We start from the raw sequence: 26,771 nt of genomic DNA on the forward strand, positions 1-26,771 counted from the left end.
TGGTTCACATGGGAGAATACTGTTTGGGAGGAGGATGTGCCAGGATGTGCACTTTTCCAGACAGGCTTGTAAATGTCATATAACCATTGCTTTAATCTGCAAGATGGGAAGCCACATGTGAAAAGCCAGTGATGAAACTCAGGTAACCCTAATGACCCAATTCTATAACCTGATAGTTTTCCTACCTCATATTTCCTTTTGAAATTGAAATTTAATAACTAACAAAAAGCAAACTTCCAAAATGCATATCTTTGTGCAATGTATCTCCTTTTTTTAATGTATATTGAAGCTTGGATTTAAAATGGTTTTACATAATCCTTTAAAAAATATCTTAATACACTTCTTACCTGTAGAAATGCAAAATCATATTTTTATGTCAACCACAGAGATGGTAAAGAATAGCTGCAATGGTATAGACTCAAATACTAAAGAATACTGACATGCTGACATGTTTCAAAACAGTTAGCAGCTGGCCCAGTAGTGCTGGAACCAAGGATGATGTTCACCGGACTTGGGAAAACTTTTCCTCACTTGCATTTGGAAAAGTTTGATCATAACACGTTACTGACTTCCTCATGAAAAACCCCATGGCTCCCCCTGAACATGAGATTATCAGACCAATGCTGGGACCAAGACAGAGAAAAATCCAACTAAATGAAAAATAGAATAAAAGATACATCTTAGTGACAATGAAGACAATAAAACCAGAATCTGAATTCCCACTGGCTTGTTAATGATCATAAAATCCCTCTCACAGTACAAGCAAGCAGGATGAATTTTTGATGTATATTTTTACTCTTCATTCATTGGGTCAAATTAACATTGGCTACCAAAATTTCACTGACATGAAAGGTTTAAATGTTTTCTGCTTCAAGAAGATTTTACATCAAATTGAATTAAAGTTTATGGTGACTGTTAGTTCTGAGCTACACAGTAGGTGATAATGTTTGCGAATAGTCTTAAAGGTTTTATTGCTTTGACCAACTTTTAATCATGATATTAAATAAGGCCTTTATTAATGTTTTACTTTTATTTGGGATTACATCACAATTATTGTCACTTTATTGCTTAATCTAATGCAAACCTAAACATAAGAAGATGAATGATTCAAGATTTTAATTTGGTATTCCAAATCTGTCACATTTCCTTCTCAGGAAGTAAGATCTTGCTTTCCTTTTACCCAGAAACAGAATCATATGTCTTTTAAATGCCATTAGGAACTGTTAAACCAGGCACATGATTTCCTGTGTAAAATTTGTCTCTTTCCTACTAATAAAGATAAATAAAGTATGTCAAGATAAAATTTTCCTTCATTCTCTTAATGTATTTTATCCAACGAGTATAAAACAATCCCTGTGACAATGAGCAGGAACAAAGAGACTTACTAACCACAGAGTTCCCTAAACTCAGGCCTTTTTGTGTCATCTGCTGTATCTTGTATAATTAATTTTAAATCCACTTTTGTAGTTAAGTGTAGCTTTAATACAGTGATGAAGAGTGCCCCTAATACACTAATTTCTAGCTGCTAATTTCTAGCTAAGGAATTTAGGCAGTGTCTTAGAAGGTAGAAGATGAATTTGAACCTATTAGGGTTAAAAAGGAAATTAAGTTCAGGTCTTTCATTTCCAAAAGCCAGCACATCCCTTGCTGTTCTTTAAAGGAAAATTTGTGGATGCTAAATGTCGCAACAGGGCTAGTTTTTGCACTCTGCAGCCGAAGAGTTTAAGGAGGAGAGTTCTTCTCTCCTAACTGCTAGGACATGTAGTGAAATAGAAGAGAGACAGAGAGATTGAAAAGATTAAGGCACACTTAACAGAGCCAAGAGGTCTAAGATGTCTGGTTGAGGTTCAAGCTGAACAATATAGCATAAATCTATGACAATAATAACAAAAAGAGTAGAGGACATTGGTGCAAATGAAATGGGAGAGCTATGGGTAATAGAAAAGTTACAAGTTTGGGAAGAATGGATCTAGGCAATATATTTACTTTCAACATATTTTTTTTTAAAAAAAACAACAATTAACTATGTTAATATACTTCAATAAATGAATAAGAAAATGATGGTGGCAAAACAATAAAATAGCCCAAAGGTTCCAAGTTGACTTAAGACTGCTAAGTAGTAAATTTCCAAAATTTAGGGCACTTTTCAGATTTTTGTTAAAATTCAGCATATCACATACTGGAAATTCTATATTGTAATAGATTCTTTTATTTTCATTCCTAAATATTATTTTAAGATTCATACATCTGATCAATCTTATGGAGCCTTAGTAGGTACTGCAGAGACACTTTATGTCAGCAGTAAGGATTTTGAAACTAAAGATACAGGTAAAGTATTTGCAGTGAAGGATTAAAGTTGCACAGCTTTCTAAGTTTCCTCCTTCAGTCATATTTGGGCCTTAAAAGGTTAAGACAGAAGAAGAAGAATAAGAATACTGTTTGTGGATTTTGCAGCTCTTTGGTACCACAGCAGCTTTTAAGAACACAAAACTAACTCTTCTCTACAATTCTTCTGAAGTCAGCACAAGACTAATTTAATTCACACAGATTTCATGACCTGAAGACACCAATGGAGCTGGGGGAGGTTTTCCCCCCCAGGGCTTACAGAGGAAAAGTTGCTCTTTTTTTTTCTGTTCCAGGACAAGACCTTGGAAACATAAGTATTACTCAGCCTGCTTCATCCTTTATTCAAATTTACTCTCAGGATTATAGAATGCAATGAAGCTGCAGTCCAAAGCAATTAGGTATGAATGATCCATCAAGAAAATTTAATGTAACCCAGTAAATTACATTAAATTAGATTTTTCCTGATCTTAATTATGTTGGAAGCCGAGGCAGTATACACAAGGATCTTATTTCATGGCATGGTGCTTATTTATAACAATTCTTTAGAGGAAAAACCCAATGGTTTCCTAGTAACAGCAGTGACTGATGTACATATAAGTAGATCGATCACAACTTCTGAGAGAAAACTTGCAGTACTAAGCTAAATGAAAAGGAAAAAAAAATATATAAAAGATCCAGGGATAAGATTTAAAAGCTGCTTATTTAAGATTTACTGCTGCTTATTGGGAGATGTTTCTGTTTTAGATTCAGAATTCAAATTCCTAACCAGAAGGCAGGTGCCAACCATTTTTCTTTTCTAAATGAAATAAAGGTCACTCTTCTTTCAAATACAAGAGATTCTCATCTGATGTTCATTGGTTAGAGCACTCATCTCTGATGTACAAGTCCCATGTTAAAATTCCCCTCTGCCTGTGGGTAAGGTTCAACACTACACTTTCTGTGGAAAATCAGCTGAAAACATTCCCTTTCTGCTCTGTACTGACACTGCTGCTCACTGTCCCTCAGTTGTGCCATTGTGACTGCAAAGCTGCTTTGTAGACTGAAGCACTTTGGTCATCTGGTTTGCAAGGGCCCTACAAATCTCTGTACTGGCAAAGCTGAAGAGCAGGAACAAGCAGCCAAGGGCAAGAGATGGCAGTTTTTTTCTCAGACTGGTTTCCCTGCCAGATGGCTTGTTTGGCAAATGATGACCTGTGAGCAATGTGCCACCAAATGCGGGTGAATGCCATCGCCACCAGACTGCTCACAGCTCTGATGCAGGAGCACTTTGGAAACCCCATGACTAAGCTCTTCCCATACAAGATGTAATATAAGTTTATGTTTCTGCAGTACAGTGATTAAAAATTAATAGAACCAGAGGCTCCTGTGTTTCAGCTTCTCTTGCAGGCCTTTAATTACCTTATATGAGATAGCCATTAGGTAAAAATAAAGACATTTGCAGCTGCACAGCAAGCTTTCATCTGGGATTTCTTTACCTCTGAACAGATGACTTTACAAACAAAAGGCTGTGCTTCTAATGCATTTCTATTTTTCTAGGTAAGAATAATAAATTTATTTTTGAAATTAAAATTTGGTATTTCTGTTTCCAAGATTATGAGCACAAAATTGAAGTAATTAAATTAAAGCCAATTGGATATCTTTATTAGTATTGTGTTTTGTATTTGGCAGTCTCTGACACTTTACAATTGCAGGAGTTCTGCAATTGCTGTAGTTGTTTATTTAATGCTGCAGAAAAACGGTGCTCCAAAGACATTTCTATGAATCAATCAGTGCCAGCTAAGAATAAATAAAGTGAATCAAATGTTCCATTGTAAAGTAGTTGTTTCTTTTTAGAAATATTAATTGGAAAATTCTGTTGTTCCCAATAAACAGAACAGTCTGGGAAGCAGGGAAACTGAGATGATGAGATTTTATCATTGCACAACAGGATAGTGCAAGAAGGTGGAAAAAAACCAATTAGCTAACAGATGCTTCAAGAATGAAACGTTAGTAAGAAGGAGTTAGCTCTATGTTGTTTCCTCACACAATTCTCACTGGACAACATAAATGCAACCCTTGAGCCAGAAAAGTTCCCAAAACTCGTACCAGTCTTTAATTTAGATTTGCATTCTCCAAGGACTTTCCCAACAGCAGTGAAAGCTCCTATTTATACCAGAGGGGGCCCAGAGATTGCACTGAGGATATAGTTTGAATGGGGAAGCTTGTCGCAAAGTGATTCAACCTCTGATATTCTTTGCAGCATTTTTGTTAGGACACAGGACAGAATGGGAAAGGTACTGTAGCTATGCACTGAAATCCCACTAGGGAAAATTAAACTCTTACTGAAAAGAACTAAATTTTTATGACTGCTTATTTCAGATGGAACTTTTATCCTCTAAGAGCTTTTGTTGCAAAGAAAGAGACTTCATATTTTATTCTGGATAAAGAAAAAAAATTCTCCAAAAACCCCCTTACGTTGGTCTCAAATCAGTTAAGTAGCTATTATTGCATCAAAAAGGATACTTTCATTTAAGGCAGAAAATAAATGATTGCTGCTATCCTATTTATAAATTGATACTGGTTAAAATTCTGCCAACTCTCTGTATTGAATATACAGTGTCTTCTATTGAGCTACTGATGACAAAGCAGCTTTTCCTTTTCTGCTGTTAGATGATTGGAAAAATTAAAGCAAAGTTTCATAGCAGGACAAACTGCTACAAAGCAAAACATTTATTTTGCAGTAATGATGCAGTTGGATTGGAAGGGCATTAATTGGTACAGCAATTATTATGCTGTCACTCACAAAAAGATGCAATGGAAGGCAGCAGATGGAAACTGAAAAACAGCATAAACTACATTACAGCATATTGATTTCCATATACTTATTGAAAGTGAAACTGTGGGCCTGTTTCAGTTCCAAATAAAGAAATAAAATTTTCCTTTGAATTTAACTGCACTTGGACTAAAAGCTCCAGGGAGCACAGCTGGGCTCCAACTTTCATGTATTCTAAAATAATTTTGGATTTAATTCCATCACATACATATATCTTTCTGAAGGGAGAAAGAAATTCAAAAACCTAATTTTTGGGACAGACTTTTAAGAAAATGGTTTAGTTTGTTTATTACAAATACTTTTGAATCAAACTAATTTAAATTGAGAATAAAATACATAGGAAATATATGAAGAGAATGAATTATAAACTCTTAGCCTCCCCCCTTTCAAAATATTTATTTCTCATTCTTAATTGAAAAATAGTTTCATTTTCCTCAGAATTTGAAATAAAAATAGTAACTTTTTAACTATACAGCATCAAGATTATTAAGTAGTTGAGTAGATACATATTTGTTACAGAGCCATATCACTTTCCAGAACTGGAAGACTATTATTTAGCTTAAAAGTCTTTGGCATTGTCCTCAAGTCCTCCTCTAGAAAAGAAGGAGCTTTACATATGCATGTAGAAGAGACTGCAGGATTGCCACTGGCAGTTTAAGACCAGCAAATTTACAATATGCTGATTTTCAACATTCAACTTTGGCACAATAATTCTGGAGTTTTGTGAAGATCACATCTACATGTCAATATTTTGAAACACAGAAAAATTGCTTCAATATCTACAATGTGATTTGCTTGTAAATGTTATGCACAGGAAAAACAAACATTATTTCATCTCTATCCCTACCTAAAATAGCAGGTATTTAAAAGCAGTATCTTGAAACGTGTAATTAAAGGCAGGGAATTGACTGAAGGCCAGGTTGGCCTAATTGCTGCTGTGTTTTTCTGGGAAGTGTTTTCAAATACTTGCTGTCCTGATGCACTTAACCTGTGAATCACATACTTAGACTATCACAAGTTGATGTAGCTCTTGGGGTAGAAATATTAGAACATCAACCACATCTTTCTCAAGAATTAGTAGGTTTATCTTGCTCTCTACTTTTAATTGATTTCCATTAATTTTTTTTTCCTAATAATGTGTTTAGGTGTGTTTATAAAGGGACATATATAAATCCCTACTACCTAACATCTCCATCCAGGGCAGGAAAAAGAAAATTATTTACACATGTCACATTACCCAATAGTTTTTTCCATTTTTGCTCACGTTTCTGCTGCCAAAATCTAACACGTATTTGGAAAAACTGATCTATTTTACATATTATATCTCTTTGACTGGTGCTCTTCTATTTATTATCTACAACTGTAGGCCTGTGTGCCTAAACTTCAAGGAGATTAAGTAAAACAAATTGGAGCAGCAATTTTTGTAGTTTTGTGCTCTGAGCCAATGTGCAGGTAAGCACAATAAGCTTGTAGTTAGCTTTCTTATATTGTCTTCCATATAAAGACCACACTAGTCCTTGCAGAGATTAATTTTGTCTTTGCAGCTTTTTGCACTTGTGTTAATGTTGGAGTACTAAACCAGCCCCCTCTCACCCTCTGTCCTGAGTCCAGCTCTTTAACTATGCCAACACAGTCGAGAAAGGTTCAATCATGTTCCCACTTGACACAAAATTAGAAGACTGAAGACTCTTGGAAAGAAGGATTTCTGAGTTTTGTTTCATGAATTCTATAGAAGTGAAATTTCTGCAGTGATACTTTGAATGCTTAGTTTATTGTTATTAAAAGTATTTTTCAGGGAACCCTGATAGCCTGGCATTGAGCAGCCTCATCCTGCAACCCAAACTATTCTGTAATACAATGAAATACTTTCTTTTCAGTAATTTTTCTTGTGAGTAAAAAAATCTTCTATTTAAAAAAAAAATCAATTCAAGAAAGTATTGAGCTGCTCTTCCTGACTTGCTCTAAGTTAGGAGAGTTGCAGGTTTCTCTGAACCATTACACAGACGATCCAAAATTTATGTGTATGGAGTTACTACAGTCAAGGATTTTGTTTTGTACTGAAAGATACAGGCATCACAACCTTGAGGAAAAGCTTTTGAGAGGAAATGTGGGCAGTTTAGCACTAAAATGTACCAATATGCCAGCAAGTTAATTAACAGCAAATAAAATTTTGAACGAGCGCCCTAAAAAAGCTACCTGAAAAGGCTGAGTACTTTGTCCAAGGTGGCCCAATTTATTCTTTAAACCACAGGCTCAGTCAACCAGAAACTAATATAAAACCTAATATAAAACATCTCCACTTAGGCTGTAAAATCAAGGTTCATAATGAGAATGCTAGCTGTTTCTGAACTTGTGCCTGTGCCAAGTAAATTTATTTCATTCACCACAAAAGTAAACAAAGACTAAGCATTTTTATACATAATGAATATCGCTTCACTTTCCTATTCAAGCTCAAAACTCAATGAACTTTTTAAACAGGAACTTCACAAAGCAGACATTCCATGTTGGTAACACTAAGGGAAAAAAAAGGGAAATTTCTGCAAGTGACAATTTCCTTCACTTCGAGGAACATTTGAATGAGATCCAATTGCAAAATGCAAGAAATAACAAGAAAAGAATGCTCTGATCCTAAATGCATGTGGGAATGGCTAAAGTGGGGGAAGAGACAACAGCTAGGGAAAACTCCAACACAGAAATTATTTTAGTGTTTACTTTGTATCATGGAGACATAACAAACCAACAAAAGAAAATACCCCAAAAAATTAACCTGCTCCCAGAGTAATTGAAAAGCAGGAAGAATATAAAGCTAGTGAAAAAACCCAAATGTGAAGGATAGATAAAATTGCGTGGATTGAGTTACTTTTTCTTAAATAATTTTCTGCTGTGTCTAAGCAGGTAGAGCTACACACTTGGCTGTCTGCTTTTGAGCCCTGGGTAGAGTATGAAGTCATTATGACAGCCAGCTGATTGTAGATCTCTGGGCAGAATTTGGAGCATAATTTTTTTTTACATTCTTACAAAGTACATGTACCAGAATAATTTAATGCTGGTAGTTATATATGTAGTGTCATCATCCTGGTTTACCAATTTGTTAGCTCAGTCCACTTTTCCCTTCCTCAAAATGTTTATGTTGTGTTTTTATTACAGCCAAACTGAATGCCCCTTCAAAAGAGAAATTTTATCAGATAGATTGTTAAAAAATCAAAGCCTAAATTTATCTCTGATGTAACAGAAAGCATCTTACTGAAAAATTCAACGTAAAAATGCAAATTTATACATTGCATATCACTTTGATGATAGGAATATGTCACTGTTAAATATTTATTGCATTTCAAATAATGTTGACATTTCCCCCATGGATACACTATTCCAGAAAACTCTGTACAGGCCTGATGAAATTCAACTGATACTACAGAGAAGGAGTGAAACAGTGAATTCCTAATTTAATATTAGAATATCTAAAGTAAAATGAAGGAAAAAATTACTTACATCCATATAAAGTATGTAATGTGGAGATGGTATACTGCCTTTGAAAAGGGGTACTATTGCAGGTACTATTTATTGATCAGTATTGTTTAATCTTGTGGCTGTTATAATTCTGCTGACCTTTATGTTGACCAATATTTCCTGGCCTGGTAGTATTTTCATTATAAACATTCCATTCACAAAGATTTATCACTAGCCTATAAAAAATATTGCCATAAAATGAAACTCAGCACATGAGGTCTGAGAACACAGTCAGAGAGCAAATTTGGTCTGACAGGATGGAGGGAATATGTTTTTCACCATATTTTATGTAAGTAAAATACAGCCTTGATTGGAAAAAAATTTAAAAAATAGAGAAAAATTGGCAGGCAGTATAGCTTACATTTCTTAACATAGGGAAAAATGGGGAAAAAGGATTTATACCAGTCCAAATGGATATGTATTCTTCAAAAACTATATTTAAAAGACAATTTTATTATGTGAGTAGAACATGAGAACTGAACACATGTAAAACAAAGACATGCAGGTGGTACATCTGAGCCCTTCTTTTTGCACTCCCAGCCAGTTTCTTTGCACACCTGAAGAGCCAGGAAAATAGGGAGGTTAATGTTAGCAAAACTAACCCTTATCAAAAACAAAGACACAAAAAAGGCAAATCAAATTGCAAAACATGTTTTATGCATGTTTGGTTTCCACTGTGGAGTCAGATCTGCTCCAGAGGGCTGTTCAGAGGCAGGAATGCCTGGCTGTTGGAAATGGTCCTGAGGTGTAACAGGACTGTCATTTTAGCATCAGCTGTGCCTGAGATTACCTCAGCAAGTGGTTTCAATGCAGATTCAGTCCTGTTTGAGCCATGCTAGATCTTCTCACTGCACAAAAGCAGCAGAATTCGTCATCTGTTTTTGATCATTTTCCTCTACCTCTGTTACAAAACTCAGACTCATCCTATTACTCCACTTCCATTGAAGGAAGTTCCCTGAGGACAAAGTGCCATTCAAACTGCAGACAATGTCGCCCAAGAACAGGAAAAAGCCTTGGACTCTGGTAAAATGCCTTTCCTTCAAGGAACTTTGTATTAATGGTGTAACACAGGGAATTTGCCTTGCTTGTGTGTACTTTGCTGGGAAGAGAAGGAGGAGGATGGTTTGTGGTAGATAAAAAAACACTCTTTCCAGTTTGATAAAATGAGCTATTCAAACTAAAGATTTTTCACCAATGAGAAAAATTCAGAGAAGATCTCACATTGATATATGCAGGGATGAACACAGCTTTCAGAACTTCTACCTTTCAAAATCTATTTTTTTACCCATATATTAAAAGCATTTATTAAACCATTTGTTATTCAGATTTGGGGTCTCTATGGAGTAATTTTGTATGAAATTGTCCTTAGAAGTATTCTTTAGAAGACCTTAATGTTATTTCAAGCTGCAACTAGATAATAATAGTAGATGCCATGTAAAAGTGAAATATTGTATTAGCTGATAATTTGCTCTCTGGAAATGTTAAAAAGTGTCCTGAAACACTTGAAGGCAGGAAGACATACCTCTCCACCAATTCTAAAGGAGAAAGGATTTTTATTTTTTTTAAGTGCAATTAAAAATTATAGACTGTCCTTAATAAGACTTGAGACAGCAGGCACAGTACACAAAAAAATACAGAAATGGATTTTATGACATGTATTTGAGGTATATTTTGAGGTGTTTAGTAGTAGCCATTGCAAGTGGTTGAACGGTTTATGAAATGGATGGAATAAAGGAAAAGTTTCTGTCTATACTGAGTATAACAGCACTCTGAGTTCTTTTGTTCCTTGCAGAGATTGCATATATAAAATATGTGGCAGTAAGGCAGTTCACAGAGAGGAAACAAATTATTTTCCTTTATAATTTATTCTCTAAAATAAAGAAGTTTATTGATTTTTAGATTATAGAAGTTTCATTGGAATAAAGTAGATGTCTAAAACATCAATGAAGCACTCAGGAAAGTTAATCCATTTTTCATGACTCTATAAATAATTTCTTCTAGCTGTAAAAGCCTTCAATTACCCACCAGGAAATCAAAAACAATGGCTCTAATTCACTGAGAGATGCAAGTGATGTTCTTTTGCTTTTTTTTCCCTGAAAGGGAATTCACTGTGATTCAGTGTGAACAAACTGGGCCATTTTTATCACACTTGTGTAACAGTAGAGGAAATGAGTGGAGGTAAATCTGGTAAGGGGTGTCAAAGAACTTGATCTGCTTGTTTCTGGAGATGGGAGGAGTCCCTTTTCCTTTTTTAGACAACAAAAGAAACAGCTTTAACCGAGGCACTTCCTTCCACACCCATCTCCCCCCCACAATAAGCAAATAAACAGAATATGAAAACCAATGATAATAGTAAAAACCACTGAAAATGTCACCCACGTGCCCTCCCTGGAAGATCATTATTAAAATAGTAAATATTCTGTCCTGTGTTTTGCTTTTTTCCATTCCTTAGCTTTTTTTTTTTTTTTGGTTAGCATTCCTTTTGTGACCTCTCAAATCACAGAAGCTGTTTGAGCAGCTCAGCAGCAGTCCCTTCAAAAGATTTCCTTAATTCCAGCTGCTGGGAAGAGAGTCCTGACAAACCCAATTGACTGATCTGCTGAAGCAGGAAGGGGTAGAGAACTATCACTATCTTAAATGACATTCATCCTGTCCTATCTCACTGCCTGTTAGTGAAGTGTTACTAAAACAAGCCAGGAAATGACAAAAAAGCATGCCCGCAGCACAAGACAATAAGCAGCAATCATATCAGAACATGACATGTACAAAGTAATTACACTTCCTACAGACATTTAGAGAAAAGAGTGTGACATTAAAGCAAGGCACTTTACTGATGGTGATTTTGCCATTGGCTTTGGGAAGAACTGTAACATAGATTTTAAATTCATTATGAATGTCTGCAGTTGTAGCACACAGGTAAGAGATGCTGAGGTGAACAAAGATGAATTAATCTCCCAGAAGGGTTGAATGCTACAGATATTGGTGGTTGGTAGCAGTTTAGCTAACTGCAAGACAGATAGCATAGAACCATCAGCAGTAGAAGGGAAAGAAAAGTAACATAGAGGATCCACTTCACAGTTCCTGAATGAAATCTCTGGAATTTCTCACATGTGGCTAGACCATCCAGTGCTGCAGTCATTTTCAGCTATTGGTGGTCACACAGTGGCATGTGAAATCCAGAAACTGCAGCTCAGACACAAAAGAGATTCAAACCAGCTTCTGCCACCACAAAAGGCTTGCTGCCTTTTGTGCTATTATTTTTCCTTTCAGTGCCTATTACAGCAGAGCAGCACATAATGTGAAAGCATACAGTATGAGACAGTATTTCTGAGTTATGGTACTACTTCTCCATGAACATTGCAAAAATTATTACCTTGAGTGTAAATTTTTAGGTTTGCTACTACAGCTCTAAAAGGAGGGAAGTAAATAATAGAATACAAGTAGCTTTCTGTCTGGACAAAAAAATGGGAATTTAGAGAGCTGAAAATCAGCTGTGATTTAAAAGGAAGTTAAAGTATGAATTCAGCAGAAATGACAACTCTGCAGGTACCATACCTGGTGAAACATGTCATCATACTTTTACACTAAGGCAAAATGGCAGCTTGCAAAACTGTGTTGTATGAGGTACCAGCTTCAGGTTGCAAGAGTAAAGCCAAACTAAAATTAAACATATATATTCTCTATTTTAAGAGTACAGTGAGGACAATGGAAAGGGAAACAACTAATAAAACAAATAAAAAAATTAAAACCCCCAACAAATAAAAATATAAAAAACCCCAACAAATAAAAAATCCACCCCCCCTAAAAAACAATTTCATAAAGCAAATGACTTTTACCAGTTTTCCCAATTTATATCTTTATAGCCTACTCCTCCCTGGAGCAATAATAAAAATTAGAAATTGTGAGGACTTTTACTCATTACTTTTTAAACAGAACAAAGCAGTAATGTATATTTCTTAGTGGAGTCCTCAGGCTGAGGTGTGAGATAACTCTTATAGAACAGGTATGCTATTAACAAAATATAGATGGGTATTTATTCCACAACCAGAAAAAGAGCTAAAATCTTTTATGTTATAGCTCACACCAGTGATGACTGCACTATCCTGATTATTCAGGACACTGATTCTGCATCACAAAATTACCATATTTACGTCCCATTGCTAGAACTTGCAGTTAAAATAATTTTCTTTATATAGTGTTGCAGCTGCAGACATGAGCACTACTAAGGCACAAAAGAGGGAGCATTCCATGATTCTTGGAGAGCTTTGTCTCTCACATGATCTTTGCATTCTTTTTAGATTTTATATTTTCCTTCATAAGTGGGAGAATGGGATCCAGTTAGTTACTTCCACTTACGTCTCTTTGCAATGAATATTTAATGAAATACAGCAATGGCTACAGAAGCCTCTAAAGCAGCTCAGAAATTGAGGTACTACCTCAAAATGTCTTCCAGTCAGTTCAACAGTACCTGGCTCCATAATTCACTTTGAAAAACAAATGAAACAAGCATTTTTTTCCTTTTGAGAACAACCATATATTATAAAAGGAAATTTTCTGGAATGTGAAATCTGTCTGTCCATTTACCTTAGAGGATAACCTGGAACTGAATTTAAAAGGTGACAGGGGAGCTATCTAAACTTTAGAAGGCATTCTAAACCTGCTGCTGAGGGCTGTGAACCATGTCCTTATAAATATGCCTATAAATGTGTTTCTCAGACAATACCTTGGGATTTCCATAGAAGCAATGAGCAAGGGAAATCCAATTTTTATGTCTTTGGTAAAATGACTAAATAGCAATGACTCAGGCAACTGGACCATCATGATCCATTACAGAGTCATCCTATCCATACTAAATTGTTATTTTATGAGCAAAAATGAGGAAGCATTAGCAGCAAGGAACTCAAAATGCAGTGCTACTGTTTGTAGTGACCAGCCATTATTTGTCTTCATTTTAAAAATTAATTGCCTTGAAAAAGCAGCAGAGATGTATTAAAATATTTTGAATTTCCTCCCCCCCAAAAGCAAAGCAAAGAAAAGAAAAGAAAAAAGAAAAGAAAAGAAAAGAAAAGAAAAGAAAAGAAAAGAAAAGAAAAGAAAAGAAAAGAAAAGAAAAGAAAAGAAAAGAAAAGAAAAGAAAAGAGAAAAGAAAAAAATAAAAGAAAGGAGGAAAACCTCTACAGGACATGCTGTTTTATGTGACAGCACCTTTGCCAGAAGTGGGTTGAGGGAAAAGGAAGCATTATCTTAGTATTTTAACTTTGAACTGAGTAAAGCAGGCAAATAACATTCTTTGTTATGTTTAAGAACAGTGGCACCATCTGACAGAATGCTTTTCCTCCGTTCCTCAAAGTAGAATTCAGTTTTTGATTTACTGAGTATCACCTTTTGATCAAAGACTTTACGTCTACTGTAGTCACTTCAGTGATTTCACACAAAATCCTTTCCAGTTCTTTTGATGCCCTATTTTTGCCTAACAAGAGCTTAATATGCACATATCTTTAACTTACCAACTGGAAGCTATGAAACCAGTGAGAATAATTTCAAATTATGATCAATATCAAATCACTAAGATGATCTGTCCCTTGCTCAATCCACCTGTGATGTAGGAGGAATAGAGCTGGGAGGATTCCAGCTTCCTAATCTTTCTGCCTGGAATGCCATGCAGAGGGTAAAACACTCCTTTCATTATTCTGCAGTAACAGCAGTCACTGTGCTACCTGCTTTGTGCTCAAAGGTAAAAGCAATGGATGGAGTACAGTCCTTTTCTAGTGACAAAAGGGAGCACCTCTTCAAACAGAGCTCTTTTATTTTCCTCCCATTAGCATCATCTTGTAATGGCTCTAACTCCTGCCTAACTAGAAACAACTAGAAAGCAGAGTTATTACAATAGGGCTTGTCTGTAAATTAAATGATATTAAATGTGCATTTCCAAAGAGAGGTAGACTTTGTAATGATTGTTTCAAAACATGATAGTTGATATAAAGCATTTATTCAAATTTTGTTTCCTGTGTCTCTCTAAATTTTGCTATTTAATTTATTTTCATCACTATATACAACATTTAATACTATACATTAAATTTGCAAGGTTGGTTTTGTTTTTACAAAAAACTAAACAGCAAATAACAAAACAACCTAACCACCGACAAATATTATTTGCAGATGAGAGTCTTTTTACAAATAATTTTAATTTGATAAATTATGAAAAAGAGATATAGTTGACCTTTTAAAATTTTGAAAAATATTATTTTAATTATTGAATTTAAATATAATTTTTATTTAAAAAATTAAATACTGTTAAGTAATAGGTGGTGGAAAACTTTTTGATGAGAAGATCAGATATAACTCTTCAAAGGTTTCATACAACCTCTATTTCCATATTTCCATATCATGTTTTTTAAGTTCATGAGCAATATCATGCATAAATGTTTTTCATTAAGCATTAGAGAGTGATTTGCAGAAAATGCAAGATCTAATGTCACAAACCTTAAAAATATTGTAGTAGATCTTGAATGTTTTTGAAGTTTACTATTTAATTGTTTCTTGCCATAGAAGGTAGGATTTATTTTTTTGTTGGATTTATTTCATACACCTAGACTGTCTCTCTCTACTATGCGTTCCTCAAGAGCCCATACATTTAAAAGGGGACTTGATAAAAAAGGATGCTTTATAGAGCATATACCAAATATTATTGAGGGAAATGAAGAGAAATATATGGAAGTATAGTAAGCTGTGACACACCGTTAACCATTTTATCACCTGTAATGTGTCTTGCTGGACTCCTTTGGTTGTTTACCTGTCTTAGAAACTCTAAATAAATCCACTTTTTTTAAACTGGTGCTTTATCAGCTGGAATGCCATTGCTGCTTAAAAGATTTTAATATCTCAGCTCCATTTATCACGGCTGCTGTCATGTCACAGCACTTAGCAGAACGTCCCACTGTCATATGAGAAGTTAGCACACCTGCTGTAAACTGTGAATATTAATTGACTGTATCAGGATGCAAGTTTTTTTCATGCACCAGAAAAGTTGGATATAAAGCATCTGGATGAGAACAGCCTGGTCCAACCTAAAAACTGGAAATTTTTTTCCCCCAAGAGATTTAATTTCCTGATTAAAAAATACTCTATTTTATTTCACATTGTTGTACATTTTGCCAGATTGAGTTTTGCTGAGAAGTAATTAGCCAAAATCCCTCTCTAGTTTAAACATTCTTGATGTGCTGAATTACTTTTTTTTTTCCTCCCACCACCAAAACAACCCTGAAGCAGAGCACAGCTTTTTGTGCACCCAGGCATCACTCCAAGCTCCATCACTGTCCAGATATCAGCTGCAGACACGCAATTTCACCTCCTTCTGGGGGATTGGTCCTGAATGCCACCAAAATGACTTTGTGCTTTGAAAGCAAAGACAGATTGAGTCCCCAATGCCTTGGTCCACCCCCAGGGAAGGCTCAGAGCTTCACAGTGCTGCAGCCACAACGCGGGACCCCGTGTGTGCTGGGGTGTCTTCTGCACAGCACGTCAGCCGCGTACGGGGGCAACAGCATAAAAAACCTCCTCGGCCTCATTCAGTAACTGGGGATCTGGCTGCATATTCACAGAGCTGCAGCCAGTTTTCCTTACACTGTCCACTGCTCAGATAATTGGTGTGACATTTCATTTCTCCCTTTGCCAGGAGAAGACACTCGGGCAGAAAGTTCTCTCTTCCAGCCCGTGCCTCTGGCCCCGAGTAAAAAGGGCAATTATGTTTCGTGGTTCAGAGGCTGACACCTTTTCCAGGCTGGTCAAGAGCAACATTCCCCTTCTCTATCACCCTGCTGACAACGAGACACGATAGAAAAAGAGACCAAATGTGTTTCCTGCAAATTCATGCTGTTAGGTAGTTATATGCAGAAAAAAACCTGCCAGTTGGATAATTAGGGATGATGCCTGTGGTGCCTTTCCTTCCTGCCCATTTTGATGCCTAAGCAGAATTTCTTGCCAAATACATGGCTCATAGGTTTAACTATTTCAGATAAATGAGTGGATTAATACTGACCTTCTAGATTAGAAATTGTAGCTCTGTTTGCTGCTTCTCCCTTTGTCATTTTTGCTCTTTGTTAGTCCTTGGGGAATGGGACAACTTATATTATTGCATTTCAGTTTCATATATTGGTTTATATCTTGAATTTCTGAGAATTTTCATCTCTCTTTCACTTTAGGAGAATCTCTATATTCAAATACAAATGTAAAGGACTACAGAAATTCTGAAAACGCAGTTAAAATATGAAACACAAAAAGTTATTTTAACCTTGTACATTAGATTTAAATCACAATAAGATTTGTTGGACGTGAAACTGCCATAGTATTCCTTTTTTCAGCATTCACTGGCTGCAACAGAAGAAAAAGATTATATCTTCAACAAGACAACAGATTCAACCCCAGTAAAAAAGTTAGGAATATTGTTCCAACTGAGCATTTTTACAGTCAAGACACCATAAGACTGATGTGATGAAATTAAAGAAGTAAGAAGCAGTTAAGGTGTACCAACTTTTTGGGAGCTGCTGCAGTATTGTCTTTCATACACAGCTTCCCTCAAATAAAGAAAGAAGAAATAAGGGGAAAGCCTTTACCCTGTAAGCTACTATAAAATGTACACAGACAAGCTACATTCACCATAGGGCAAACCGGCACTTTCCACCATGGTAAATGTTCTGTTTTATAAATATTTATAGATCTATAAGCCAGCTATAGTCAGATTCTCCAAAGCTCATAAACAGAACAGCAACAAACATGGCATCTAAGCTATTTCCAAGTGAAACAAATTGAGAGCATCTCAGAAGCAAAAGAAAGACCAATAGGAAATGCCTCTAAGTTTTAAAACAGCATAGCAGCATTTGAAGCCTTTATTTTCTTTATTGTTGCAGATATCTGTAAGAACAGATGGTTTCAAAAAGATGTGTTTCCATTTAGGCTTCTGCTGTACTGTATTTATGAGAATGCAGAGTCACAAGACATATGCCACCTGGCTTTGAGCTGTGATTTGTTCAGCGGCAGAACTGCATTAGGTGAAAATCTTTTGCAACACTGAAGAGGTTGGCTGGAATTTTGTAGGGATAACAGTCCTGCAGTTTGAAGCATTCTACCCTGTTTCAGGAAGAATAACTATAGCTGATATTGTGTTCAGAAGAAAAAGTAAGGAAGAAGAAAGAGCATGAGGTTCTTGTAGATTCAGGAACTAGCTTGTAACTTGGTTCTCACTGCCAAAGACCAGGGGGGAAAAAAAATCTCACAACCCATATAAGCAATGAGAAGAAATGAGCTCATAAGCTCATGAAATCTAATCCTGAAGTCTCATGTCTAACCACATATCTAATGCACGACCCATAAAAGTTACTTCTTTCCTTCTGAAAACATACACTTCAAATGCAAATGTAAGAGACTGCAAAAGCTCTGGAAACAAAGTTAAAAAATTGACCACACAAAGATATTTTAACCTATACATTAGGGTTGGCATTCAGTCACAAGAAGATTTGTTGGATGTGAAACTGTCATAGTACTCCTTCGACTACAGCTCAGCACTTGCTCAGCTGCTTATTGCTATTCTTTATATCTTATGGTTATCTTCTTTATGTACAGAAAGGCTGTAAATGCATTTTAAAGCCACATTTTCTCCTTTGAGCTGTAGGTTTTGAACAATCTTTGTGGAACATATTAGTTCTGTTTGAGTCCTGGAAAAGAGCGGAAGGTGGCAGAGAATTAATCAAAGACTTCTTTTTGCATTAATCCGCTCAGGGGCTGATACACAATTTCTAAGGGCTGAAGCACAGACAGCTACATGAAGTAGCTGCAAGATAAGTTCTGGATGGATACAACCACACTACTGACAGAAAGAAAGAAGCAAAAAGAGGAAAGTGACCTGTTATTTTAGTCTCAAAACAAGCGGCCAAGAAAGCTTTCTCCCCCATCGTGCCCAACGCTCCTCACTGGGAATCCTCTGATCACAGCCAATTTATGGTTTTGGAAATATGTAATGTAGCAAAAGAAGTTTTTAAATTTCTGTATTCTAATGAAAGTTTAAATTTGATGACACATTTAGACAAGCACAGGATTTCACCTCTGTCTATCCCACATACTCAGTGCTGTGGCTTAAAGAGTCAAGGAGAGCAAACTGTTGGGAAAATCAAAACAAGCTGGAAAGGTTAAATGCAATGGAAAATATCCTTTGCTTATCAAAGAGTGAAGAGTCATCTTTCCATCTGAAACAGCTAGAAATAAAAAATTTTCTTTTATATCTGGCTCATTTGTTCTGGTTAATTTCCTCAGTGTTGCAAAAGATTTCTGCCTAATATGACTGTGAAATCTAACAAATCACAGCTCAAAAGGGGGAAGATGTACTGACATTTTTTGTCATTGTTAAATGTACTTGACCACATTCAGACGTGAAGAATGTTTTCACTTTAGAAATACTTGAAGTCATACTTCTTTAGAAGCTTAGCTTGCAGGAAAAGTGTAAACAGTGTTTTGAGATTCAGCAGAGGTATTTATAGCCATTGTAAAACAAACAAAAAAGGCCAAACCCCAACTTGTTTCTATTTTGATACCAAGTAAATGTACAGACAACCTCCACAGAGTTTAATGGATCAGTTATTGACAAGGTGATTTGCTTTGACTGCTCAGTTGTATAGGCAGGTCTTGGCAGCCCTGGACTTTGAATTCTTTTCTAGATATATCAGACAAATCATATTCAAGGAATTAGATAATATCTTCCCAAGAGAGGTATACATATTATTAAACAGTTGTGTTATTATATAGAAATTATTTTATTTTTTTCCTCAGTATTCTCCCTATGAGCTGGGAAAATCTCCAAGATATGTTCATAAAGAACACAGAATAAATCTACTACTGAAGGGCATTTCTCTTTAAATTCAGGAAGACTTTTAAAAAGAAATTGAACTGTATCTTCAAACTCTTTTCAAAACGTTCATTTATTTGCCCAGACTTCCAGCATACACAACAACTATTACAGATATATGTCGCACTGACGTATCTTGTGGGAATTTTCACTTCAGAAAATGAGGCGAGCAGTCACCTGTATTTCACACAATCCACTGAATGCAAAGGAACTCCTTTTATTCACTCGACTACTACATGCTCAGACTACTAGTGTAGGTGCAGAAGTCTGTGTTTATAACAACAGCATCAGCTGGACTCAATGCTACCCTTCCATCAGGAATAGGCTAGGGAGAATGGTATATTTGAAATAATTCTGGAAATTTCACCAGGGGAAAAATGTACAGTCTGAAAAAAACTATACATCTGTGTGCTAAATCTATGCCAATGCAGTGGCATTGCAGCTGGCAGCTGCCCAGGGATCCAGTTTAATGAAGACTCCCTCAACACAGAAAAGTAACAGAACAGGGAACTTTTTACTCTTTCCCAGCCAGCTCTGCTGGTTCAGGGAAGAGACAGTGCACTGACAGCGCTACAATTCAAGTTGCCATTTTCCTACCAGGTTAAATAGTGAGCATGCTCAAAGATTTGTGACCACACAGAAAAAGTATTTGCCATTTACTCATGTGGGAATTCTCAAAATGCTGGTCACTGCCTTGACAAAAAGGCAAAGGGCTTGAGCATCCTTTATTTCTGTGTTCCCCCATTCCAAATCACCAATTTTGGTGGCATTATATTTACCAAACCTAACTCACAAAAACTGAAATTTCATGGGAGTACGGTTTCTTGCTGTAGGATTGTTTTTAAAGACAGCAGATGCTGTGCTCCAACTTTTGCTTATGTTAAGGATATTTTCAGATCCTTTCATTGTGTGTTGTACTGAACAACAAATCTTAGTTAGCTGGGTCTGAAGCCACACCACGTTTAGTTGGATCCATTAAAAAATAAAAAAGGTCTAGAAATTGTTCTTTTTTTGTCACATGACAGAGTATTCCAATTTAAAATATGTTTATGTTTCTAGGACACACTCTCTCATCCAGGCATACGCAGATTCATCTGTCATGCATATGCCCAGAAAGCTGTTAAAAAGTTTGAAAGTGTATTTAATAAGGAGGACATTTAAACCCACTTTTCTAGTATTAATATTATTATAGCATTAATGTATAAATTTTTACATATTAGTTACCCCATTTCTAGTGTTAGCAATGAGCAGTAATTTGGCCACATGACTTCAGATAGTGCATAAAAATACAGACTGAAAGCATAACAATATTTAGTTTTTACTCTACCATTAAACAAGCAAGAAGAACAATTAGAATGAATTGTGTAAATAGAAAGTAATGAATGGTAGCATAGATGTTTTCCCCCTACATGCTTTGCCTTAGAATAACTCTGAAGAAGGAGCACCGTATGGCTATACATACAAACAAAATGCTACAACAGTGACACTGTCTGTTAACAGCGTGGGAATAAAAAAAAACCAAAAACATTTAGCAATTCATGTGAGAACTTCACAACAACTAAAACAAATCTAATATTAAGAAATTAAAATTATCACTTTTATGCTCTGTTTTTCTGAATCTAAATGAAAACATACATTTGGATTTAGAATTACAAACTGTGGAAGAAAGAAATTTTTATACTTCTGAAGGTTTCACTAGCAAATTAATGTCTCCACCCTGCTGTTATGCTAAAATTATGGAAAAGGAACCCAGCACTGTAGGTTTAATTTCGCCAAGAAAATAACAGTTCTCCAACTGTCAGGACTACATGCAGAACTATGATAAGCCTGCTTTAAGAAAAGCTTACTTTCATGTAAAAATGCACAGTAAATAATTTTTTCAGGAAACAGGAATTTGTGCTGCACTTTAGACCATCACTGCGTCAAAGACAAGAAGAAAAGTACAAAGATGCATATTGGAAAGTTATTCTGAACCCTAAAAATACATACAGCCATGAGACACAGCCCATCTCAACAGATACTCGTTTCATTTAGTTGAACCGTCTGGATGAAATTTTGTTAGACCAGTTACACTAAAAACTCTGCTCCTCTGTCACAACATTCTGGAAAGACCAACCTAACTCCTCTTATACAGTAATCCTTGTGCTAAAGCACTCCTTTGAAGTTTCCTTTGTGGTTGGGAAGGGGCAGACAGAAAAATTATTTGTATGTACTCATCACCACCATTTTTTTTCAGCATCCTATATAGACAAATCCAATCAAGTTCATGAATTAGTCTGATTAATAATGATTAATATGGAATCAAAGTAGAAGTTGCAGAAGTTTCTGTACTGCAGTATCTCTACTGCTATATAATAGATCTAATTTGTGGTTTCTAAATGTATTTGCGTACACTTACACACACAAAAATCTGCTATTTTCCCCTGGCTTATCCAATCCTGTTTTCTTTTAAAGAATTAGTGCCTAGTGGCACTAAGATATGTCTGGAAGAGTATTTATGTCACTCACCTTTTTCTTTAACTCTGTCTAGGGATGCCCCTAAGTAGTCTTGTAACTGTTGTGGTTTCTGACCACAGAATGGCATTTGGTCAACAAGCCAAATAATTTTACCAAGTTAGGCTTCAAAAACTGTTTCATACATTGTTCTGGTGACTAAGATATTTGATACTACTTAGGACCCTGCCTTACTCATGAGCTGGGAGCAAATGAAACAGCTAACACTTATTTAATAAAGTCATCTTTAATGAAAAGCTCTAGTAGAGGACTGAGATCAGATGAGCTGGCGAGAAGGAAAATAAAATCTCTGAGAAAAATATAAACCTCTTAAAGATGAGAATGAATAGTCTACCTCATTGCTAGCAAAAGTAATAAGATAAACTATAGACTAAGAAGTTATACTGATCCTGCATTTTCAAATGCTCCTCTTATTACACTTCTACAGCTGTGATAAAGGTTATTCCTTCTTATTCCATCAAAAATCACAGAATTTCCACCCAAAGTATGTATATTCAGGTCTGACCCAATATTGGCCTTTTTCCATTCACAGAAAATCTGGTCTCTTGAAGGCAAGAAACATTTTCTTGCAATGACAGATACTTCTTTGCAATGCAATGGCAATAATGACAATAAATACAGCTCTTAAAGTCCTTTAATTGTAATCCATAGCTACATACTGTGCATAGCTACATACTGTGCATAGCTACATACTGTGCATACAGTGAAACTAGAATGCCTCCTGGAGATGTTCAGGTAATTTCAGCTAAAATATCCCTTTTTCTAGAAATAACTCAAATCTACTGGTCTCATGGTGAGTGGAGAATGTCCCTGTCCTTTAGCTAAAACCTATGTGCTACTTGTTTCAGCCAATTCAGCAGTATAATCAGACTTAGTGACAAAAACTGATGTTCTCATCATATGCACTCTCTATATTTTTGTCTGAAACCATGGAGATGTTGATGACAGGTTATGTCTGTATGACATTTAGGAATATATTGTATCACCTATATTATATTTAGAATGACAGAAATGTGAATAAAGTAAAATAATTAGCTGTTTCTTGCATGGCTCTTTAATGTGAACTACAAAAAAAAAGTATGTTTAACATGAAGAAAAGGCTAAATGTTAAGATAAAATTTGCACATACATGAGCATGACTGTTCCCACCTTCCTTCACCCTTTTATCTGGGTACTTTTCTATTTCATCTTTAGAAGGGTTGAATGTGCTGTGGCAGTTCTAAGGTTTGTCTTTTTTATGTTTTTGCCAGTGTCTTTGCCTAAATTTTCCTACAGATAGTGATGGCCTTTGCTTACACAGTCAACAGAATTATAATTATATAATGTATTATATTTATACCAGGAAATTACAGAATAGATTGGTGGACCATGTGTCTCAATTGATAGTAAGGACATATGTTGGAGGTCAGTACGACTTTTCCCCCTTTTTGCTTGGAAATTTCAAGTGGAAAGCAAAATAATGGAAGTATTTAAACCAAAGCTGATTAATGATCCAGATGTTCTCTAAAATCTATGCGTGTGATCTAATCCTTTAAGAATGATTACAGATAAGGTAATTTGTTCACGGACACAGTTAGTTGCTCTTGTCTGATAATAGTGCTTAATCTCCTTGGCATGTTAAATGCAATCCTGAAAATAACAAAGTGGTTATCACCAGAAAATATACTAACAGAAGATTAAGTTTATCCATCTGTACAGAGGGCCAAAATTGGTTTTGATTGCTGTTGGTAGAAGAAATGCAAGATAAAAAATGTGAATGAAATCAAAGCAAAATTATACAAGGCCACTCATATATGTACTCTCTTATGTCAACAAACAACAAAATGATGCAATATAACATAAGTCTAGTCAAAAACAGATGCAGAACTGAGTTAGTTTATACATGCACTGTGAGAAAATAAGGTTATGAGGAGGTATATATACACAAAGGTTCCCAAGTTAAAAAGCAGTTTTGAGTAAACTGTCTTATAATTTATTAAATTAATTTTATTTTTAAAATTAATAAATGAAATTTGAGTCAAGCAATCAAATGGTATTAATAAAAAAATCTTTGCCTAGATTTTTTTTCTCTACAAATATTTTAGAATAGTAATATATCATAACTCATCACTACCTCATAATATCAAGGCAATAAGTTAAGGTCTCGCAAGCAATTAGGAAATTTAAAAATCTAATTTACTGGAATAGATCCCATAATAGTTTTTAATACTCAAAACCTTCTATCAAAATGGATCAATTTAATAGTGTCTTAAAAAAGCCAGTTTCTTCTTTGGGTACCATCCATATTATATATACACATAAAAAAAACTATTTAATATTTAGATAATGGATATAAAATCAGCATCTCTGTTGTTCTTCCTTTTCCTAAAATCTACACATATTCTCTAGAAGATGTTTTCTGTTTTCATCAGTTTTGGTTTGTGAAGCTGTTAAATTAAATTTCCCATATTTCAGTACACAGATACCATGTTTCTAGAAGTATTGCACATACAGATAGATTTGACAGATAAAATGCCTCACCATTGTTCTTGCCAGAAGGCAGAACATACGTTTCTGTTCCTTCCATCCTGGAAAAGGCTATATTATTGTCACTACAGTGCTTTTATTAACATTCCAGGGCAGAGAACAAGATGCTTCACTTTTTTTTTTTTGAGCCACTATAAAATAGAACCTCATCTTCTTCCCGCTTTATTTTTCATAGGATTGGAAGAGTCTATGATAGGAAACACACTTCCTCCTCTAGGTCAAATAAATAAGAGACTATGTAGCCCTGCTACAGTGGGACCAAAAAGTAAAGTTGCTCATTGCTAGTATCCATAAGATAACAATGGAGGTACAATGCACTTTTTTAAAGTGATTGATAATCAGAAGAAGGAAAAATTTAATAATTTCCTCTTTCTCCTAAAATGCTCAAGATCAAATTGAAACTCTCAAGCCATGAAAATACAGCAGTTATTTAGAACAAGTTTAAATCCTGGCACACAGCTCTAGTGGGAGGGACACACTACCATACTGATTATTCATTTTTTGAAAAGTGACCTTTCCTGATAAGAATCTCAGATAACATCCTTTCTCTCCCACCCTTCTACCTCAGGTATCTGTTATTTTTTGTCTATTTTTGGCTTCTTGAAAGGAAACAGATTTTCAAGTAAAGTGATGAAACTGAGATTTCACATTAGTGAAAGAAGAGTGAATAGTAAAAATGAAACAGCAAAACCATTAATATAAACCCTTTTCTGAGTAATTATGATAAGAAATTAAATAATAATTAGTTGCTTGACTTCATAATCAGACATTAGTAATGTTTAATAAATAATACCCTTTATCTCAGTCATGTACAAAAAAATACATTGGTGGTTTTGTATAATATTTATCCAAATCATCCTATTTCTCAGTGAGGAAAAAAACAAATTTCAGAGATAAAATAGCTATTCCAAACAATTTCCATGGGACCATATATACTACTCTCTCCCATAATACAATAAACTGTTTTATGTCTGTGCCAGTTCAGTGATCCTGCTTTATAACATAAGCTTTGAGAACCGAGAAAGAAAGGTTATCACAGAAACCCCTTATTAGGAAAAAATAAATCCTACAAAATTTTTTAAATGTTCAAATTTTCCTGGATGTGGTCTGTAAAAAACACCCCATAAATATGGGTATCTGGAACTACTCACATTTTTTTAATGAAGCCTTTGCTGAGACTCATGGTCTCAAGAAGGACTGAAAGCTGTGTAGCAATATTTAAAGTTTTCCTGTACTAACAATTCTCATAGCTGGTGCAAATTCCAGGCACTTCTCTGCTTTCCCAGGAGTCACACCTTCAGCTTGCATGAACTGCTATAATCATATCAGTATCAGTGCTGACTTCCATTTAAGGGCTTAAAGCTTCCAGAGCCCCAAGGAAACTACCCCCTGCAATATTGAGGAAGCAGTAATCTGCATCTGGAAGGAAGACTGACTGATTTAGGCAAATTTAAACGTTAGATGGATTCAGAGCCAGGATCCAATTACATTTTTATTTCAAAACTTGTGTGTTGGCTCTTGCATCCCTGCTGGAGGTCTCATTGCTGAACACTGACCCGAGCCCCACAGCTTCCACAGCAAGGACAAAAATTCAAAATGGAGATTTGGGTCATGGTGCCATTGAGGCACAGATGCACCAGTTGATCACACAGACTGAATCTAGATCAGGCCTCAGAATATGAGCTTGTTTACAGTGAGCAGGTAAGAACACAGCAGGGTGTTCAACTTGGCATTATGCCAGAGACTGGAAACCAAACAATGCCTGACTTGCTATAATGTCCAAAGGATACCTAACTTGGCATAAAGTTTGCCCTAACAAAGCTACCTACCAAAATATTTTGAACAAATGTGAACTATTTTAATTAGCAAGTCCCAGCTCAGCATTCTGAATCACAGAGCCATGGCATTTCTTTTTAAGCTGTGGCACTTTCAGACTGGACTTAATGTTTTGTCAAATCACAATTGTCCTATTGCATGCAACAAGATGATCATAAGGAAACAAGGTAACACTTTAATCAGGACTGCTACTAATTATAATATATTATATGTCTATGTTATGCTTCAACATCCATGCAGGGATTTTTCTCCTTTTACAAATGAGCAAGCAAAAAATCCTAGGCACAAAAATCTTTAATTGAATTAGAACTTGAAGATATGAAGGCTTTCAACTTA

General features: G+C 35.4%; 1 protein-coding gene across 1 annotated transcript in view; it reads right to left on the bottom strand.

Annotated features, from left to right (window-relative positions):
• The window catches only part of DOK6 (docking protein 6), a 251,085-nt gene that overhangs the window by 12,116 nt on the left and 212,198 nt on the right, over positions 1 to 26,771 (bottom strand). The gene's annotated exons all lie outside the window — the stretch shown is intronic.

Source organism: Passer domesticus, chromosome 1 (genome assembly GCF_036417665.1).
Source record: "Passer domesticus isolate bPasDom1 chromosome 1, bPasDom1.hap1, whole genome shotgun sequence".
In the NCBI taxonomy this organism is placed as follows: domain Eukaryota; kingdom Metazoa; phylum Chordata; class Aves; order Passeriformes; family Passeridae; genus Passer; species Passer domesticus.